This window comes from Triturus cristatus, chromosome 2_2 (assembly GCF_964204655.1).
Source record: "Triturus cristatus chromosome 2_2, aTriCri1.1, whole genome shotgun sequence".
NCBI classification, from domain to species: Eukaryota; Metazoa; Chordata; class Amphibia; order Caudata; family Salamandridae; genus Triturus; species Triturus cristatus.
Window position 1 is genome coordinate 754105146 of NC_140582.1, and position 22412 is coordinate 754127557.

At 46.9% G+C, this 22412-nt stretch overlaps 1 protein-coding gene across 1 annotated transcript in view; it reads right to left on the reverse strand.

The window, feature by feature from the left end:
- The window catches only part of PDGFRL (platelet derived growth factor receptor like), a 673754-nt gene that overhangs the window by 254971 nt on the left and 396371 nt on the right, over nt 1-22412 (reverse strand). The window lies entirely within an intron of this gene.

A 22412-nucleotide genomic window follows, 5' to 3' on the forward strand; every position in this document is an offset into this window, starting at 1 on the left:
ATGTAACAGTAATTAAAGGCGGAAGAATTACTAGTTTACAGATGAAAAGTTTGTTTAAATAACCACGTTTTTAACTCTTTCCTAAACCTCATAAAGTTATTAATAAGGCGAGGGGCCAGGGAAGAGAGTTCCGAAGGGTAGGAGCTAATATCAAAAACCCAATACTACCCATCCTTTTCTTTATAAAAGTCCGGATAGTCAGCACGTTGGATGAAGAGAAATGCGGTAACCGAACAGGAGAATAACTCCTGACTCTAGTTAAAATAAATTGGGGGCCCAGATCATGGAGGGTCTTAAAGGTAATGCCACATACCTTCAACATAATCCTCTGTTCAACCGGAAGCCAATGAAGGTCTATTAAGAGTGGAGTGACATGGCAGTATGAAGTTTGATTAGAAATAAGTCTAGCAGGCTCCTTCCGTATAATCTGCAGTCTACTTACATAGGCTTTAGGGATACCCAAGTAAAAGGAGTTAGCATGATCCAGGCGGACATCGTTGATTAGGGCTTCTTTAGTCAGGAACCTGGCTATTTTCTTAACGTTCCGGAGCATATAAAAACAATTAGAGATTACTGATCCTATCTGGGGTTTTAAAGACAGCTCATAGTCTATAATCACTCCCAGGCTTCTTGTAGATTTTTTTAGGGAAGGAGGCATGCCCAATGCTGGTGGCCAGATTGAAGAAGTCCATAGATCAGCTTTGTTGTTCACTAAAATAATTACTGTTTTTTCTGCGTTATGTTTTAAAAAGTTGCTAACCATCTAATCCCAGATAAACACATTATAGATTGAAAATTCCTTTGGGAAGCAAGAGAGCCATGGAGTCTGATAATAAGCTGAGAGTCATTGGCATAATTGTAGATTTTACAGCCCAGGAGATCCAAAGTCTGAATAAAAGGTCAAATATAAATATTGAATAAGTGGGGGAAAAGAGACGAGCTCTGAGGGACCCACACTCCAGTCAAAAAGCTGAGGCTTTAAAAGGACCCAAATGAAACGAATGGCTTGCGGTCGCTCAGAAAAGATTTCATGCTATCGAGGGCAGACTCCCGAAAGTCCGCAGCTTCCATCTGGTCCATCAATAATTTGTGGTTGACCGTGTCAGGGCTGCAGACAAATCGTACGACACCAAATTGGAGATTAATCCATCATCACAGACCTTACACATACTGTATACGACTGCTAGCATAACAGAGTCAGTGCAATGTTTAGGGAAAACCCCATCTTGATGCATGTTAAAACAAGCATTGGCATAGCCAATAGGTCTCGCTTTTGGGACCTTATAAGTGTTTAGCCATGCAACAGATGCATAACTAAATACTTATAAGGTCCCAAAAGCGAGACCTATTGGCTATGCCAATGCTTGTTTCTGTTTATTACTGCTCTGTAGTAATGGCGGCGCACGGGTGCCACCAATACTACATAGAAGTAATAAACAGGCTCACGGAGAACATCAAAGCGGCCGTGCGGCCGCAAAAGTGAAAGTGATCGCGATCCCAATCAAACATCAGAGCGGCCGTGCGGCCGCGAAAGGGAGGCCCGCGCGCCCGCGCGCCCGCGCACCCGCGCACATGCACTGTAGCTCTAGGCTACAGTGGTAGCACTTTTTTGAGCCCTTACAAAATGTCTTGCCAGACCAGCGCATGCGCTGGGTCAGGCGAGACCTAAAAATGTGCTTTTTCAAGATGAGCACAAACTACTTGTGCCACATGAGATTCTGATAGTTTAGCCTGAGAAGGCAACAAAGAAATTGGATGGTATTTTCTTAAAAGCAGGGGGTCTTCCCCTTGTTTTTTTCTCCAGAGAGGAGTTTAATAAGGTCAGAAACGGGCCAGAGAATTCCAAGGCAAAATGTTTCAGAAATTTGGGAAGGCAGGCAGCCGCGGCCCATCGAGGGAGTTCCGTGGGGCGGTAAGGCGGGGCGGGGGAGGGGCATGGTGGGGTGTTCTAAAAACCGGAATATGGATAATTGCAGGTAAGTAAACAATTAAATAAATAAAACGAATTTCGTAGCGCGTGCTGCATCAAAATGCGATGCAGCGCGCGCTACGAAATTCGTTTTATTTATTTGAATGTTTACTTACCTGCAATTATCCATATTCCGGTTTTTAGAACCCCCCACCCTGCCCCTCCCCTGCCCCGCCTTACCGCCCCACAGAACTCCCTCCACGGGCCGCGGCTGAAGGCAGGGATCATTAGGTGAGCCTGATTTCACTCGGGACAAAAGCTTCCAGAACCGCTATTTAGTGATAACTGGAAAGCTGTGAAGTAGACAAGGATTGCTGTGCATTTGTAATTTTTGTGGTTTCTAAACCATTGCATCTTACCTTAAAACAAATGAACTGCAATACGTTGTACCCCTTTTAATCTTAAATGATTCCCTTTCAATATTGTAAAGAGCTGTACGATACCGTGTATGCACTCCCACTAAATACAATTTACTGTATCTACAAACCAGTAGATAGACAGCACTACATTGACATTTACTGATGCATCAATGCGCTACATCTACATAACACCTTTAAGACACCACAACCGTGAAATTGTTAGGATTGGAAGAGAGGTGGTTAGGGCTAACATTGTGGCAAGATATAATGAAAGAATTTGGATGAGGGTTAGCGTGGTATATTAAGAGGCAGGGTTAGGCATCAGTGTAGGGTTAGTGCTGGGGGAGTTATGTCTCGGAATGGACCCATTGTTAGGATAGGTTTTAAGGTTTAGCTAAGCAGTAGGTTTAGCGTCAGATCAGATTAATCCCAGACTATTGTATGTTTAGGAATGCACCAAAAGCGTTCTGTTTAGCTCGACTTGACCATAATGTCTTTCTAGACCTACAGGGTGTCATGTAGTTTGGGTTACAATTGCTCTGATGCCTTTGAGGGAAATTTGTTGTGCTCTACAAACTCGAATAACTCAATATAACAAAAGAAAAATGTATAAATATGAGAGACGTATCAGGTGAGAGAAAAGAAGCAAAACAAGCAGTTATTCTGAAATACAGCTTCCACATTTGTACATTGATGTAGCGTACACTCATAGTGTACTTACTGAACATATATGTTCTTAAGTTTACACTGGAATGCAGATTTTATTTTAGTCATACACACACAGTATCTTAGATCTATCTGATTGCCAAATGTCACCTACATTTGAATCGTTCTTAAAGCATAGTGCTTAATGTTATTTATGTGAAATTAATGCAACTTCTAGTGGGTGTAGTATACCTGGTTAAGTATACAGTACACCCTACATTACAAAATCCTTCTCACCAATCTGACACATTTGCAAATATTAATTATGTTGCTGAGAATGCCAGCGAGCTGTTTCCTATCGCTCTCATTTAAGTACTTAATCCGATTTAATTATAAAATTATAAAAGTGCAATACAAAACATTGTAATATCTTAAAAACTTAATACACAAGTGTACAGTAATAAACACAATTCAGAAAATCAGGAACAGAGGATTTCTTACCCATGTTAAAAACACTACCTAATCCTAGTCGGGACAATTTAAATTAATTAAAATGTTCTTCCTGGCATAAAATGCAGCCCCAAAAAAGCTTGGCATACTACAGTATCTCTCCAGAGTAGACAAAGATTGTAGGTAAAGATAAGCAGGGCGGCATTGGAGGAAAACTAAGGGGTCTTAAAACAGATGAAAAATAAAACGTTTTCACAGTTTAGTGTAACATTTACAAAAGAGGGCCACATGCATGGTACTCTGTGCCACCAGAGTATCACAGGGGCAATTTGCCAGTGTTGCAGACCAGTCATTCCTTACAGGGAAGCTAATTAAATTATGGCAAATATCCATTCCTAGGCGAGTGAGAACAAATCTGTGCCTAGAGTTTAGTACAAGCTTAAGATAAGGCTGCATTTCATACGTAGTGAGGATGGTTTGATATTTTAATACGAATATGTGATGTTACAACGCGATCAAAATGATCGCCGTACGTTACATCGCAGTTTTTACAACACAAGTCGTTACAACGCTGGAGGGCGCTGGACTTAGGAATAGTATGATTTACTATTTCAACCCCAGTCTACCTACAGTAGGGAAGGTGTTGGAATAGTGAATCATACTATTCCTTAGGTTAGAGCACCATCCAGCGCAAGCCGTTGTAACGACTTGCGTTGTAATACCCACGATGTAAATGCCCGCGTGGTAATGGATGACTCCCTTATAATACACTAGGCTTTTATATTTTAATGGACAACCTAAGATTCTCAAGGTGTGCCATTTCAGATCTTTTCTATTAATAGCTTTCAGGGAATTGGGCTTCTCATAGTAGTGAGGGTACCCCAAATTGCACAAGAAACATTGGCTATAGTCGGTATACTCCGATGGCCAGATTTTGTGCCATATTAAAATGGGCTGCAGCGGTATTAGGTCTGTAAGGAAGGGCATTTCCAATCTGACGAGACAGACGAATGAAGAGGAGCTCTTTGGGATGGCAAGAAAGTGCTTTAGAAACTTGTTTTCCACCGTCTGCAATGCCCTACAATTAATGTGTCCCCACACTCCCGCCCCATATAAGCAACAGTCACACATTTTGTTTTATAGATTTACCATTTCATTATGGATGTTTGCCCCTAATCTCCTGGCAAAATTCTACAGAGCCATGGATGAGTTTTTAAACTGTAGCTTCCTGGTGGTGATGGCATGGGTCCATGAGCCCTCTTTGTCTGATAATATGCCCACATATGAGAAAGTCATTCTAATACCAATGTTTGTGTCTGTTCTTCTCCCACATTTCATAATAAACGTTTTGGATTGGATAACTAGGAGTCCTATGTACTGCATGTAGTCGACAAAATTTGTAAGGAGGCTTTGAAGGCCCAGGGTAGTTCAAGTCATATGAGGGGCATCATCCGTATAGAAGAGGGCCAGGATAGGGCGATGCCTAATTTGTGGGAGGTCCTTACATTGGCTGGCTAGCACAGCCCCTTCACTATTTATCTATAGTGAAATACAAAAGGGTGCTAAGTAGCAGCCGTGTCTTACCCCTCGCTCTATTTTAAATAGTTGTCCACATTCTCCCCTGGTGCCATAGTGAACCCTAGCTCTACATCCAGAATACAGTTCCTTTAAAAAATGGTTGATAGATGCCTCCACCCCCAGGTCTTTCAAAATAGCCCTCAATTTAGCATGGATGACACAGTCCTATGCCAATGACAAATCGACAAAGGGCAAATAGATGTTCCCCTTTTAAGGTCTCGCCTGACCCAGCGCATGCGCTGGTCTGGCGAGACTTAATGAGAGGGCTCCAAAAAGTGATACCAGGCCAGCCTAGAGCTACAGTGCACGTGCGCGGGCGCGCGCGCCGTGCTTTACCGCGATTACATTCACTTCTGCGGCCGCATGGCCGATTTGATGTTTGATCGCGATTACTTTCGCGGCGGCACGGCCGCTTGGCATAGCCAATAGGTCTCGCTTTTGGGACCTTATAAGTATTTAGTTATGCAACTGTTGCATGGCTAAATACTTATAAGGTCCCAAAGGCGAGACCTATATGCCAATGCTTGTTGATCTTGGTGTACTTTACAATTAACATGCTGAAATTCAGTCCCTGTTCGATTGCCCCAATGCCAGGGCGGATCCATATTGCAGATGTGACTGAGTATCATGAGATTCCGCCCAATCTGGTAGCCTATTCAAGATGATACGGCCAGCTATCTTTGCTAAGGAGTTGAGGGAAGAGATCGGTCTATAGCATGCAGGTTTGAGACAATCTCCCTTTTTATAAATTCGGACAATTATTGATTCTGCCCATGTTGGTAATAAAACCTGTGTTACAGCATTCCCCCAATACCAGCATCAATAAAGGGCCCCACAGAGGGGTATTAGCCATAAATAAGTCCACTGGTACAGCATTGGAGCCCCTTACTTGCATGTATTGCCCTGTTAACTTCCCCTAAGCTAAAACGAGGGCTGATGGATCCTTGGGGAGTAGTCTTTAGTATTCAATGCAAAGAAGTTAGGATAAAAGTGGGGTGGGTATATGTGCTATGGGCCACAAGAAATTTAGGATTTGTAATCTCACATAGGGTTCTGATAACAGTCCAGTCGTACCACAGGAGGAGATGTTGTCTGAATTATCTAAATAAGAACTGTTGAGGCGTTGAATGTATGAGATTAACTGATGACCTTAGTTAATGCTCTGCACTCCATTTTACTGCAAAATCAGTTAACAAAGACCTAGTTCTGACATGGATTGAAAGGTTTGTGAAGACTAAAACCCAGACACCTGCACTCGTTCAGTGTAAGACATCGTCCTAAAGTATCACATCTGTTGCGCCACTGGGTGTGGCACCATCCCCATCATTATTATTCAGTATCTTCACTCAACCTCTGCTAATATTATCACAAAGATTTACCTGCACTATATACCACTGTGCAAATTAAATTAAATTTCTAGCTGATTAACAGTCAATCGCATATATTATAAAATGGCTAAACAGATAAAGAGACAAAAACGTTCTTCGGTTAATCTTCAGAAGAATGGAGATAATGATCTTCAGAGATAGACTGCAGATCTGGGTGGAAGAAATGTTTGACACCTTATATTGGTACTCTGTAGCTACTATGCAGAAAGGCTGGTGCCTTCTATTTATTTACATGTGAAACCATAGGCTTCAAATGCATATTCTGCAAAACATACACTCCAAAATATAGAGTTCCACAATCGGGACTGTAAAAAAATATCTCCCTTCAAAAATGGTGTCCTCTTTTTGATTTTGTTTTATTTCTAAATCCGGCTATGATCACTTTTCACATGCTAGAGGACTGTGTTAATTTACTATTCCAGCTCGAGTCCAAATTGACTTTTGGGGGAAAGGCTTGACAGAGGGACTAGGTGAAGGTCAGAATTTTGTACAGAATATTTAGGTAAGGTTGAATTCAATTTGTTATAGCCTACATTGTGCAAAAAATATTTTTACACAAAGGGGTTCATGAAGCAGAGAAGAGTACTACACACATCACATGCAATCAATCAATCAATTAATCAATCAGGGGAATTGTAAGCATGCTACAGTCAAGGCACTGGGGTGGAGGCGCCATAGGGTAAGCAGCTCCGTTCAGTCGAAGAGCTGGGTCTTGAGTGTCTTCCTGAAGATATTCAGGGAGGGGACACGTCTGATGTTGAGCTGCAATGTAGGAGAAGGTTCTTCCACTTGTTCTGGCTCTGCGGATGCGTGGGATTTCTGTGAGGGCGAGGTCAGTGGATCAGAGGTTTCTCTTGGGTACGTGGAGGGAGATTCTCTTGTTGAGGTATTGGGATCCTGTGTTGTGGATGCATTTGGAGGCGTGGATGAGTATCTTGAAAGTGACTCTCTTCTCAATGGGGAGCCAGTGGAGGTTCCTTAGGCGTTGGGTAGTGTGCTAATGTCGAGGACGAGGATGAGTCTGGCTGCGGTGTTCTGTATGGTCTGGAGCTTGCAAATCAGAAACTTGTTGATCCCGGCGTAGAGGGCCTTTCCGTATTCTAGTCTGCTGGTGATGAGCATGTGGGTGACGGCCTTTCAAGATTCGTAGGCGATCCACTTGAAGGTCTTTTGGAGGATTCGAAGGGTGTTGAATCAGCTGGAGGCGACGGCGTTGACCTGTCCGGTCATGGGGAGCGAGGAGTCGAGTACGAAGCCGAGGTTTCGGTGTGGTTTGTGGGTGTGGGGGGGCTGCCGAGGGTGGTAGGCCACTAGGTGTTGTCCCATGCCGAGGACGAGTGTCCGAGGACGAGGACTTCTGTCTTCTCTGAGTCGAGGTTCAGGCAGTGTCTACTCATCCAGGATGCGACGTCCTTCATTCCTTCCTGGAAGTTGAGTCTGGTGGTGATTGGGTGTTTGGTGAGGGAGAGGATGAGTTGGGTGTCATCGGCGTAGGATACTATGCTGAGTTCGTGCTGTCTGACGATGGCAGCGAGGGGGGCCATGTAGATGTTGAAGAGCGTGGGGCTGAGCGATGATCCTTGGGGCACTCCACAATTGATTTCCGTGGGTTCGGAGAGGATGGGTGGTAGTCTGATTCTTTGGGTCTGCCAGTGAGAAACGAACGGATCCAATCGAGGGCGGTTCCTTGTAAACCAGTGTTGTGGAGTCTGGCGGTGAGTGTGCGGTGGGAGACGGTGTCAAACGCTGCAAAGAGGTTGAGTAGGATCAGGGGTTTCGTGTGTCCTGGTCGAGGAGGGTGCGGATGTCGTCTGTTCAGTGAGTAGGGCGGTTTTGGTGCTGTGGTAGCTCAGAATCATGATTGGGAGGGGTCGAGAATGGAGTTTTCTTTGATGAATTTGGTTAGTTGTGCAGTGACGGTCTTCTCTGTGAATTTGGCTGCGAAGGAGAGGAGGGAGATGGGTCGGTAGTTCTTGAGGTTGGTGGGGTTTGCTGAGGGCTTTTTAAGCAAGGGTCTGACTTCTGTGCGTTTCCAGTCATCGGGGAAGATGCCGGTCTTGAAAGTGATGTTGATGGTGTGTCGTAGTTCGGGGCGATGGCGGCTCTGCGGAAAATGTGTGGGGGGCAGGGGTCTGTGGGGGCCCCTGAGTGGATGCCTTTCATGGTCAAAGTGGTGTCTTTGGTGGTGACTGGGGTCCAGGAGGAGATGGTGGGCTGGATGGCGTTGCTGGAGCAGGAAGTGAATTCGGAGTTGGGTGTCTGGTCATTGAAGTTGTCATAGAGTGCCTTGATTTTCAGATGGAAGAGGGATCCAAGCTTGTCGCAAAGGTCCTGTTAAGGGGTGATGTCTGTGGCTTGGCTGGGGGGCTTGGTGAATTCCTGGATGATGCTGAAGAGTTGTTTGGAGTTGCCGGCGTTGGTGAGGATGTTGTTTTGGATGAAGGTCCTTTTGGTGGATCTGATGCGTTGGTGGTATTCCTTCATGGCCTTTTTGTCGGTGGCGTGGTCTTCTGGTGTTTTGCTGTTTCTCCAGTTCTTCTCAAGACGTCTGTAGGTGCGTCTGGATTCTTGGAGGTCGGCGGTGAACCAGGTGGCTTTCCTTGGGCGTTGTCTGTCGGAGTTGCGTAGTGGTACAAACTTGTCTGCGCAGCTGGAGATCCATGAGTGGAGTCCTGTGGCTGCGAGGTTGGCGTCGGTCGACGTGGTGAGGGTGTTGCGGTTGAGGGTGGAGTGGAGTTGTTCCTCAGTGACTTTGCTCCAGTTCCTTCGTGAGGGGCGCGTTGCTGGTTTGGGCGGCGTGAGTTTGTTGACGTGGAAGTGTACGTAGCAGTGGTCTGTCCAATAGGGTTGCATGTTGTGGCTGAAATGGATGTTGTCACCTCCTACGAAGATGGGGTCGAAGGTGTGTCCTGCCTTGTAGGTGGGTGTGGTGATGAGCTGTTTCAGTCCGATGTTGGCGAGGTTGTCCAGGAGGGCGGTGGAGTTGGGGTCGCTGGCGTTGTCGAGATGGAAGTTCAGGTCTCCGATGAGTGTGTAGTCCATGGAGGCGATGGCGTGGGGTATGATGAGGTCGGCGATGGTAGTGGCGAACGAGGCGCGGGGTCCGGGAGGTCTGTAGGCGAGGGTGCCGCGGAGTGAGGTTCTGGGGGTGGTCTGACTCTGGAAGTGGAGGTGTTCGGTGGTGAGGAAGGAGTTCTTCGTGGTGGAGGTGGAGAGTTGAGGGAGCTCTTGTGTACAAAGCGAGTCCTCCTCCTGGGCGGTTGGTACAGTCCTCCCTCTGGATCTTGTATCTATCGGTGATGGTGGTGGCGATGTCGGGCGCGGAGTAGGTGTTGAGCCAGGTTTCCGTAAAGAAGGCGACGTCTGGCAAGAGGGTGTCGAGGACGTCCCAGATCTCTACGGCGTGTTTGTGCAGGGAGTGCACATTGAGGAGGATGCACTTCAGGGCTTTGGTGTTGTTGACGTTCGGCGCCGGCCGTGGGGGTGCATCGGCAGTGAAGGATTGGTGGCAGCGACGGCAGGAGAACTGGCCGTGGGTGGTGTTCGGCATCGATCACTGGCAGTTGTTGTTCCTTCCGGGGTTAAGTGTGAGGAGGGCAGCGGAGTTGTAGAGGTGGGAGGTCGCAGATCCAGGGTTCCTGGCGCAGGCCGTGGTCAAGTGGTGGACGAGTGCAGACAGGCTTGCCTTTGGTGCGCCGTCGGCACGACAGCAGCGCACCCGCTGTGTGCGCCCTTGCGCAGCCACGCAGTGGCCACCATTAAGTAGGGGAGGGAAGCACGTGAGATCAAACAGGACCAGAAGACAGAAAAAACGGCTAAATTAACACACAGCACAGGTACAATGTTAAGACAGGCACAATAAAAATACAGTGAAGAGGCTAGAAGGAAAACAGAAAAACGGGCACAGAAAGACGGCACAAACACAGAGACAGACAGCAGCGGCCAGCAGAAGAGCAAGGCTCTCCCACTGGACCACCAGAGATGAGGCACAGGCAGAAGCCTGCGGGTGAAGAAGGGCCTCGAACACCTACCTGTACAGGGGCAGCGGCAGCAGCACTACCGCGGAGCTGCTTGGGGAGAGAGCAGGTCTATGACCAAGAGATCAGAAGTCTAGCAATAGTGTGTTTGCTACGGTGTGTCTTTTACCACAGTGTAGTTCACAATAAAAATGTACAAATATGCTTAGTAGTAGGTGTCAGTGTCCCCGCCCATCGTGTCAGCCTTGAAAGATGGGTATATAAACTCAGCTCCATCTTGTTCAGAGAGCATTTACATGAACAATTAAGAAGGTGCTGAATTTGAGGCACCTCATTGTCGTGTTCCCGATCCCACAGAGGACACGAGAGACAAAGGATCGTTCGGGTATTCTTTATTTCTTATAAGCTTGTTCCGTTCCTCGTCCCTGACCTCACGCCCTGAGGTCCTGCCCTCGACTGTTTCCTGTCCCCCTTGTCCCCTCCCCTCACCGGACCTGGTGTCCAGTGTCCTCTGGCCTCTGCCCTTTGCCCCAGGGTCCTAGTGCCCCTGGTCTGGTCATGACATCTCCCCCCTTGTTGCAAACAACATTTTTTTTTTTTTTTAGAGAGAGAGAGAGAAAAGAGATAGTTTCTACAGACTTCTGTCTCCTCACATTTCTTCAATTAGTCTTTTTGTTTTCTTGCATTCTCTTCTTGGTCGTTGCGTTCTGATATCTGCTGGAGCTGTCTCCTCGTGTGTCTCTTCCTTCAGCCCATGTATTGGCAGCTCCTCTTCTTTTGATTTCAATTCTCTGAAGTGCGAGCTGTTGCGAGTAATGTGGTATGGCCCTGCTGAAGCCGTTATCATTGGCCCTTTCACTCCTGTCACTGTCAATGGGTCCCTTGAGAAAACACTGTTTGATTTTCGCACTTGTTTCTGCCGTACTACCAGGGTGTCCCCTTCTTCTATCTTTGAGCTTGCCGCGTGTCTTCTCCGATCAGCATATGCCTTCATCTTTTCTTTCGCTTTGGTGTCTCTCGTTGCTATGTCTTGTCGCTCTATGCTTTCCTCTTCTTTCACCTGTGGCAACCTCGTCCTGCTCGATCGCCCCAACACCAGTTCTGCGGGGCACCTTCCTGTGGAGCTGTGAGGGGTGTTTCGATAGTCCCTTAGGACCTGGCACAGAGCTTGTCCTATTGAGATCTGCGTCAACTTTGCTCTTTGTATTGCCTTTTTGATTGTCCCCATGAACCGTTCTGCCATCCCATTTGCTTGTGGCCATAGGGGAGTTATTCGTCGATGTTTGATCCCGAGGTATTCCATGAACCTTTTGAATTCCTCGCCTGAAAATGGGGGCCCATTGTCCGTCTTCAGTGTCTGTGGTGAGCCCCATGCTGCGAATACGTCATCCAGGACTGGCAGTGTTGCGTTTGCTGACGTTGACGCTACCTGCCTCACTATTGGGAATCTGGAGAATTCATCTATTATTACCAGCAAGTAGTTTCCGGTCTCTAGAGGTCCATAGAAGTCAGCCGCCAGTTCTGTCCACACTGCCTTTGGTAGTTTGGACATTTGCAGTGGCTCCGGCTTTGATGGGGGCCCTGTTACTTGGCAGATGTGACAGTGCATCACGGTGTCTTCCACCATGTTGTCTAGTCCTGGGAACCACACTTTCTCTCGTAGCATTTTTTTTGTTGCCACAATCCCTCAATGTGACTCATGTGCTATTTCCACTGTCTTTCTCCTCAGAGTTCGGGGTATTACAATTCGGGTGCCTCTCATTATTACTCCATTTTCGCTTTCTGAGAGTTCTTCGCTGATCTTTTTGAATGCAAGCAGTTCTTCTTTTCTCACTCCTTCTTCCCAGCTGTTGTTGTTGTTGACGTGCCTCCACCTTTGCTGTTTCGTCACTTTCAGTATTGCCTGCATGGTGAGGTCTTTCCTTGTCTCCTGTTCCAGTTCTTCCATTGATATCGTTGCCGGTGTGTTATGTTTGAGTGCGAAGTTTAGGTATTCCTCCGCCATGGTTGTTACTTGAGATGCTTGTGGCAGGGGGTGCCTTGACACATAATCAGCCGGATTGTGTTCCTTCCCTGGTTTGTGTATTATTTTGAAGTTGTAGTCCATTAGCCGTATCCCCCACCTCTCTATCCTGGGTGGTATTTTTGCATTTGGATTTCCATATATTGTTATCAGTGCTTGGTGATCTGTTATTATTGTGAAAGGTTTTCCGTAAATGAACATGTGGTAGTGTTCACATACCCATACTACCGCCAAGCTCTCTTTTTCTGGCTGGGAGTATCCTTTTTCGACATCCGATAGGCTTTTGCTTCCATAGGCTACTACATGTCTTGGTGAGTCTTTTCCTGGTTGATGTTGCGCCAGTATTGCCCCTAGCCCCACTGGGCTAGCATCTACTGTCAGTTCAGTGCACAGCCTCGGATCAAAGTATGCTAGGTGGTCTACTGCCGTTACGGCGTTTCTTATCTCCTCAAAAGCTTTGCTGCATTTTCCAGTCCATGCAAAACTTTGTCCTTGTTTTGTTAATTCCCTCAGCGGTGCACTTACAGTAGCGAAGTCTTGAATGTACCTTGCACAGTAGCTGGCCAGGCCAAGAAATTACCTCACTTCTGCCACATCGCTTGGTTGTTGTGCTCTTTCCAGCGTTTTTACCTTGTTGCGATCCGGCCGCATTCCTTTCTTGGAGAAGATGTGGCCAAAGAATAGTAGTTCGTCTCGCTCCAGCTCACATTTCTCTTTATTTAGTGTCAGACCCGCCTGCACTAAGTGAGAGCATACCTCTCTTAGCGCTTTGTCGTGCTCCTCGTTTGACTTTCCAAACACCAGGATGTCATCGCTGTAATTCAGGCTGTTTTTTACCGGCCTTATTACTTGTCGTATTGTCTCTTGAAATATTTCCGCAGCCGACGATACACCAAAACTCAAACGTTTGTATCTGAACAGGCCTAAGTGTGTGGAAAACGTCGTAATGTATCGAGACTGAGGATCTAGTTCTAGCTGGTGGTATCCCTTGCGCAGGTCTAGTTTAGAGAACCGCCTCATGCCTGTTAGACAGCTGATCATATCATCAAGGTGCGGTCCGGGATGTCTCTCGCGTTCAATTGCTTTGTTTGGTATCCTCATGTCAACACAGATTCTTATTTTTGACGTATCTTTCTTTGGTACGGCCATGATCGGTGACACCCACGGCGTTGGTCCTTCTGCTGGTTCTATGATGTCTTGCTTTAGTAATGCATCCAATTCCTCTTCTACCTGCGGCTGCAGGTGTATTGGTACCCTCCGATGATGTTGCGCTACCGGTCTTACTGTTTCATCAATGTGTAGTGTTATTTGCCGCCCCTTTAGCTTCCCTAGTCCTTGCAGTAGTTTGGGGTACTCATTCAGGAGGCTTCCTTTATCTGATATATTGTAAGTCATTTCAAAGAGACCCATCATCTGAGCCGTGATGTTGCTCAATAGGCATGGCGCTGGGATGTCACCCTTTAGCACATGAATTTCTTCCATCGTCTTTTGGTCTTTGTATGTCAGCTCTTCTGTAAACTTCCCCATGTTCGTTACTGGCGTCCGGGACCCCCAGGTGAATACTTCAACTCGGGACGGCCTTAAGCTTGGCTTTATTTCCATTTTTTCGTATTCCGACACACACATGATGTTACATGTTGCGCCACTGTCCAGGACAAACTTTGCTTTGTGCGACCCTACACCTATTGTCACCGATTCTGTCCTTTTTATCTTGCTTTTGTCTACCAGACATATGCTTTCTCCGCTTTCACCCTCCTCAGCATGTTCGGTAGTGACATCCGACATGAGATATAGTCGTCCCGTCGGTGCCTCTTCTTTTTCTTCTTCTTCTTCAGATTCTATTGAGGAGCTCCTTATTCCTGTTTCAATGTGTCAGACATGTCTGCTGGCTGATGCTCGTGGTCTTCCTGTTCTTCCTCTATCGTTCCTGAATTGCATTCCTTGACACACACTGGCATAGTGATTTCTCCCATTGCATTTCCGACATGTTTGACCAAACGCCGGGCACGGACCTCGATGTGGAAATTCAAGTCCGCACCTGTAGCACGTTCCTTCTGGTCGTTTCTTCACTGTCTGGTCATTTCTGTCTCTTTTCCATCCACTTGTGCGGTTATTGTTTGTCATTCGGTGCACTTGGTCCACTGATCGTTCCTTTCCTCGTTCCATTTCCTTTGCTTGTGCTGTCGCTCTTGCTTCTGCTCTTGCTAGTGATAGGATGTTTTCTAACGACTTTGGTTCCTTTAGAATTCTTGCGCGAAATTCCGTGTCACGGCAGCCCTCAATGATGCGCAGTCTGATGGCTTGTTCGTTATCGAATTTGTCAAACTCACGGTGTGTTACGAGCTTTCGCAGTCTCGTTGCGAAGTCATCCAGCGTTTCATCTTGTTGTTGGAAAGCAATCGTGAAGGTGTATCGCTCAAAATCGACATTTCTTTGCGGGTCAAATTTATTTGTCAGGCACGCCTTTAGTTTGTCGTAGGTGGTAGTCTCTTCTTTTGGCAGTGTCACTAGTAGGTCTTCAACCTCATCCCCTACTAGGTTTAGGAATAGGCCTAGTTGCTTCTCTGCTGTCACATGGGTCGCTTCCGTGTACCTTTCAAAACACCTGTTCCATTTCTCCCACCGTATTCCTGCTTGTGGCTCTGATAGTCATGACATCCATCTTGTAACATACTTTAATTGCCAGTGACAAGCAGGATTACAGTGGTGTCTTCTCTTATGCAGAACTCGATTGCATAACTTAAAATACACACAAACAATAGTGGCTGGGGCTTCTTCATCACCACAACACTGCATCCTATACAGAAGCTAGGCATGACGGGAAGGAATCATTAAAACTGAAATACAATGAATTCACCCTGATGCACGTAGGATGAATTCACTCTGGATCTGTATCCACCGCGACTTCCCCAGCTCTGCCCCAACGTAGAAGAGGGTTGAAGACGCACCTTTTTAAAGAACATTACATCACACTGCAGGAGCAGTACATTTCTGCTCCTATAAACAAGCTACCCCTTCACTGCATATCGATTTATTCGCTCCTTTGACCCTGTACAGTGCCCCTCTGCTGTGGAGAGGTATGCACTATATAAATAACACATACATGTATCAATACTGTTATTCCAAAGAGCAGCATTATATAACCAGCGGGAAAAGTAGCATTGTTTAGATTACTATGTGCCTCCACTGCATCCGCCCTTCAACCTATAGGTTGAAGAGTCTTAAACTCTGACCAGACCCTACCTTGTTTCTACACAGATCAGAAGGCCCACCCCACCCCATCCCCTTTCACTTGTTACTGGCGCTGACTCAGTTAAATACAACTTAAGTCAGTTTGAAATCTTAAAGGGAATATATATTCCCATAATTATTTACAAATGAAATGCTTGAAATACATCAACGATGATTCAGAATAATTATAAACATTTCGTAATAGATTGATAAATACATATTTGTGTCAGTGCCAAAATTCTGTGCTAGTGAAAGCCAAAGTGGTTTGTAATTTTTTAAAAAAGCCCAACAAGCCACAACGTGACAATGAGAAATAATAACTTAATGAGAGTCCTAGCTAAGCAACAATTATATTGATTTCTTCCAATTGATGCCAGTTTTCAAAACACCCTCCCATGTAATTAATGCAAATAAGTGCACACAGCTTCTGGGAAATGTTTTCGTGTTGTTTTCACAGTAACAGCATGATTCAGACCAGCAAAGCGCTCAGACGCTCACGTACTGAGCAGGGAACAGCGAGTATCTGAAACTGGGTATATTGCATAGTCCTGCCTGAAGCATGGATTTCTGCCAGTGAACCCCTAACATTACCTCTACCTTCCTTGTTCCTTTTTAGGGCAGAGAAAACGTGGCGGTAGGTGGGATTAGAGATGGAACTACTGCTGTTTTTGTAGTCTCTGCATTTCTACCTTATTGCTTACTTCTAGCTTTGATTTTACCTTTGGGGCTGGAGGGAAAGCCCTACTTTCTAATTCATGGGAAAAGAAAAACAACTTAGAAAACAAAGAAATGTGACTGAACTACTCCCTTTAGGGGACCTGCCCTTCAGAGAGCAAGGCGTTGAGCTGCAGGCACTGACCATCCACCACATCCCTTCAACATGGATGCACATATTGGTGTATGGCTGAAGGGATTACCACTGCAGTCAACACACTCATCTATGTATGTATTCATTGGCATGGTACACTAATGTGCAAATCTTAGAGTGGCGTAATGTATAACAGTCACTTTGTTTATCCCTATAAATTCTTTATATTCCCACTAATCCCAAGAGGACAGGAATTCTGATTGGCATTTCTTCAAATGGTACAGAAATTTTGACAGCATGTTTTTCTGATACTTTTTTTCTTTGTAAGCAGATTAAAATACGATAGGGACAACATTTGTTTTACTCTCTGCCTGAGACGATGATCTTCAAGCATTTTTCTATCCTTCTGAACATGACATTACTGCCAACTGAAGAGTAAGTCTGCATTATTCCGAAAGCCCACCAATTGTACCAACTGTGCATTTTGTTTTCAAGTAGTCCAACAAAAGGTTTCCTAACCTGAGGAATGATTCATAAGGGTACTGTGGCCATAAACATATGTGTACAGCTGAAAATATCCACATTTACGCCTACCAGTAATTTGTAAAAGAATTCCTAGAAAGTGTAAATAGTTTTACAGCTGCACATCTCTCCACCACAAGTACAGATAAACCTGCACTAGCAAACCTCACACAAAGGTTGGGTACTGAAGAATGAGTTAACGAATCACTGTATGCTGAATGAAGTTCTTGACTCACAAATGACCCATATATCCAGGCTGATGACTTAGCTAAGCAAATCAGGAGGACTGAAGGAGCATAAGCAACACTTGAGGAGTTTGAAGAGAAACAGAACAAAGGGAGGGACAACAACAGGAAAGATGCACTTGTAGGGAGGTCTGGTACAAACTGGTAGGAAGAGCTGAGCCACCCAGCAACTGCATAGTTGTTGCTAGGCAAACACCAGGAGATGATGGACGGAGCGCTGAAACTTTTCAGACACTCATCCCCAGTCACAGATCTGGTTGAATCCATCATCATTCTTCGGCTCACTTAGCCAACCCAGTTCACACAGCTATATACAAATCAGTCTTGACCCTGTGCCTCATGGGAACAGTCCAGCCCAAACTGCCAAGCCATGTTTTCCCTGGACCAGAAACAAGCATCCTGTGACCAGTTTCGGGCTATCAGCCAGACCAGCTTGAATCTAGTGGCAAAGTGAGCAAGGGACCCACATCTGGACATACTCTGCTAATTAAGGGCAAACAAAGTAAACCCAAGGAGATGTTGGATGGAGCGCTGAAACTTTTCAGACACTCACCCCCAGTCACAGAGCTGGGTTGAATCCATCATCGTTCTTTACCTCACTTCCCCACCCCAGTTAAGACACAGCTATATGCAAATCAGTCTTGACCCTGTGCCTCATGGGAACAGTCCAGCCCGAACTGCCAAGCCAGGTCTTCCCTGAACTGGAAACAAGCATCCTGGTGCCAGTTTCTGGGTAACACCCTTCATCAGCCAGGCTAGTTTGAATCCAGTGGCAAAGTGAGCAAGGGACCCACATCTGGGCATACCCTACCAAATTAGGGCGAACAAAGCTGAAACCTTTCAGACACTCACCCCCAGTCACAGACCTGGGTTGAATCCATCATCGTTCTTTAGCTCACTTCGCCACCTCAGTTCAGACTGGGGGTGAGTGTCTGAAAAGTTTCAGCTTTGTTCGCCCTAAGTTGGCAGGGTCTGCCTGGGTGTAGCTCTGTCTGAACTGGGGTGGGGAAGTGAGCTAAAGAACGATGATGGATTCAACCCAGATCTGTGACAGGGGGTGAGTGTCTGAAAAGTTTCAGCGCTCCGTCCACCATCTCCTTGTGTTTGCATAATTTTTGCTAGACCAGATCCATGTATTAAGCAGCCTCTTATACAAGCCTTATCAATCATGACCCAGAATATTGTCCAAAATAACAGGTCCCATCTTTGAATGGGAAGAGATTGTTGGTTCACAACCCAAACCCTCCACATTCACCCTTTATCCCTTATGCTCACAAGATCGCGTCCACTGATAAACGTTTGCCAGATGATGCAGGTAGCCTCACCCACCTCAAATTAGACATTTTCTTTGTCACTAAATCATACTAAGTCATGGCTCCAGTGGCGGCTGGTGACTTTAAAAGTGGTGAGCACGAAAGAACTTTCCAGCTTTCACACTGTGACTGAAAGAAGTGAGTGAGACAATAGCTACAAGAACCCAAGGCTTGAATTGCGCAATGTGAAGGCCGATCCTGGCTTCTCTCTTGAAGAAAGTGTGGGATCCTAGGCAAATCCTTTGCTTCACCAAGTTGGGTGTTATTTGGACCACTTCTCTAGTGCCCCTCTCCACCCATCGAACACAACCACATGCCCCCATAATTAGGAGGAGCAGGTGCACACTCTCACTCACGCACGCAGAGCATGTGATGGTGTGGGATGTGTAATGGTGAAGGATGTGCCTGGTTATATGTGGTGGATGTTTGATGGTATGGGATGTGTGTCTGATGATGTGTGGTGGATTGACGGTGGTTAAGTGTACAAAACAGCAGAAAAAACAAGAAACACCAACTACAGATATTTTGAAAGAAGCAGGGAGAGTACAATAATAGCAAAGAAAACTAAAATATCCCCATACATATAGGAGAATGTGTACGTGTGTATGCACACCAAGGCAACATCCAAAGTTACTCACTAGTAGTGAGACTGGGCTACTGTGCAGCACAGAAAAAAAGCTGGTGGGGAGCGGCCATGTTCCAGGAATTCCATTCTTTAATTTAAAGATACCACAGGAAGCCCTGCTAATAGATCTCACTATGGTAAACATATTTGCAACACTGCTAAACACTCCACACCGTTTCAAGATTTTAATGCACAGTACAAAATTATCTTTCCCAGTGTTTCATGCCACATCATGGTCTGTGAAGGCAGGTGGTCGTATACACCACGAGCAGTCCCTTTGCCACGTCACCTGATGTTATTGGGCTTTGTACACAATTCTTCTGTCTCCTGCCACCAAGGACTCTGTCGTAATGAATTCTGGCTCTGTCCGGCATCCTTGTTAGGGTAAAAACATATGTGCAGCACTATTTGTTTTAATATATATATGGCGACTTGGAGCTGGGGAATGAGGTTCGAGTCTTGGCGCCGGCTCTACATCCTGTGATTCTGGGCAAATGACTTCATCTCGCTGTGTGTACCAAAAAAAATAAATGTATGCGTCTTTGTGTAATGTTAACTGGTGCTCATGTAAAGCGCTCTAATATCTCCGGTACGAGTTCACACTATATAAAATTGCAAAAAATAAAAATAAAAGTGAAACTCGACCCCATGATTTACATGAGCACACCTTCATATTTTGTTTTTTTAGGCACGGGAAGATTAAGTGATTGGCCAGAATGTGCAACACTTGCTAGCAGACAAGAGTAATTCCATAAATGCCGAAGTACAAACCAGTCACGGAGCGCATGGATAGCAATGCATCGCCTACTTGACATGAGACAGCTGTATTAAGAGTCGGAAAACGTACTTTGTTTCAATGAATAAAACAAAAGTACTTACCCGACATTGGTATGCAGGGAAGAGCAGGACGCTGGAATCAGCATCCACTGTCCCAAACCAAGGAGCCTCTGAGTCTGACTCTGAAGTGAAGAGCAACAAACGTACTCAATCATGGAGCTGCTCTCAATGTGAGAGTAGCATTATGATTGGTCGGAGCAGGCTAAATCAGTGCTCCTTTTCTGACTAGTGTGAAGTCTTACAGGGCCTAATTAGTATGGCTGCGCATAGGCGCTTAATAAGACACGGGAGCCGATCTTTAGTTAACACACACGCGGCTCCGACTGATTCGCCGAGGCCACGCCTCTTTATTTTAACGAGCTAGCGTTTGACGTCAAGCGTCAGCGCTAGCGCACCTCGGCAGCGCGGAAGGCTAGAACGCCTCGAGCGCGCCGAATACTACACTCCTTCCAACCTTTATAAAACATTAAGCAAAACATAAAACCAACGATGAATCTATTACCAGTCTGCCAGTCCTTACAGGTTACACCATATAGTCCGCCAGCTGGGATGACGGTGCCGGGTTCTTCCTCAGGTTGTAGCGGGATGGGCCGCCTCTGGCAAGGGCCACCTCGGGGGTTCTGCGCCTTGGGGTGTTCGGCTCTACCCGGGCTGGGGACCTGCCAGGCGGGTTGCCCCCCGGGGTGGCTGGGGCGGACTGGGAACCACCATTCTCGCTCCGATCGTCCTGCACCTCTTGATCTCCGCTTGGCTGGTCGGGATCCGGCCTCTCGGGCTCGGCCCCGGGGCGTGAGGGTGTTCCTGGGTGGACTTTTTTGAAGAAGGACACATCTCGCGTGACCTTTTCAGCACCTCTTTGAGCGGTCACCATCGTGCCTGTCCGGCGAGTGACAACCCATGGTTGTGGTTCGAAAGGAAGTCTGAACTTGCTGCCTGGGTAGCGGTCCTTCACGTACACTCGATCTTGCTGTTGTATCGTGGACTCCTTAGCTCCCCTTCGCCGGCTGGCGTGGTCGTTCGAGCGCATCCAATTGGCTAAGGTCTTTTCGTTGGTGGCTTGTGCCGGAACCCATGTAGGGTGGTGCGGGATCGTGTCACTTACGATTCTCCCCATGGTGGCTGTTCCTGGCGCTGCCTCGGTTGTGACATGGGGGGGTCAGCCGGTATTCCCGCAGGAAACTGTAGATCGCTCTCTCCAGTGGAGATCCGTCAGCCATGGCGATGCGAATGGTTTTTGTTGAGTGTCCTCATAAACCTCTCCACCTCTCCATTGGCTTGGGGCCACCGTGGTGTTATTTTGCGGTGATGGATCCCCCAGCTCTTGAGATACTCTGCGAACTCCTGCCCTTGGAAAGGCGGTCCATTGTCGGTCTTGACCACCCCGAATATGCCATGAGTGGCGATGGTTTTTTCGAACTTCGCGATCACTTCAGTGGCTGTCTGGCTCCCCACAATTTCGACCTCTGGGTATTTGGTGAAGTCATCGATAATGACCAGCGCGTACCGTCCATCGGGGAGATGTCCGAAGTCGGCACTCACGCCCTCCCATGGTTGCAGAGGATTGTCTTCGGTCGCCACCGGGTGAGGTGCGGCTTGGCACCACGTGCAGGTTCTCACCGTCTGTTCCACCATCGCGTCCATGCCTGGGAACCATACTTTGGCTCGGAGCCTGCCCTTTGTCTTTACCATTCCTTGATGTGATCTGTGGGCGAGGTCCACCTCCTGTTGAGCAAGGCTGGCCAGCATGACTAGTCTCGGACCCCGCAGAAGACATCCTTGGGCGTCAACGGACAGCTCACTTTTTACTTTCAAGAATGATTCCAGTGTCAGCTTGGCTTGGGGCGTCCTTCTGTTGAGCGAGGCTTGGATTGTCCTCCAGTCTCCCGACCTGACAGCCTCCGCTGCTGCTCTCACGCATTCATCCCCTTCTGAGGCCTCTATTATTGCGGCCAGGCTCATTGGGAGGGGTCGTGACCGCTCTGTCACATACCGGACGTACTCCTCTGTGTCCTTGGCCTCCTCCTTCTCTTCTGTTGTGGCTTTCCGCGGGTGCCGTGACAGATAGTCCGCCGGGTTCGTGGCCCCTGGTTTGTACTCCACCCGGTAGTCGTACCCTTGTAGTTGGAGTATCCATTTTTCAATCCGGGGTGGCAGCTTCGAGGACGACCCTTGGAATAGAGGAATGAGTGGCTTGTGATCGGTTGTCACCGTGAAATGATGTCCATACACGTACACGTGAAAATGCCGGCATGCCCAGTGGATGGCGATGGCTTCTCGCTCGATTTGCGAGTACCGCTGCTCTGTTTCGGTCAGGGACCGGCTGGCGTAGGCGATGGGTGCCCACTCCTCGTTGTCCCGGAGTTGTGTCAGGACCGCTCCCAGCCCAAACGGGCTCGCGTCGACCGCCACGTTGGTGGGCTTTGCCGGGTCGAAGTATGAGAG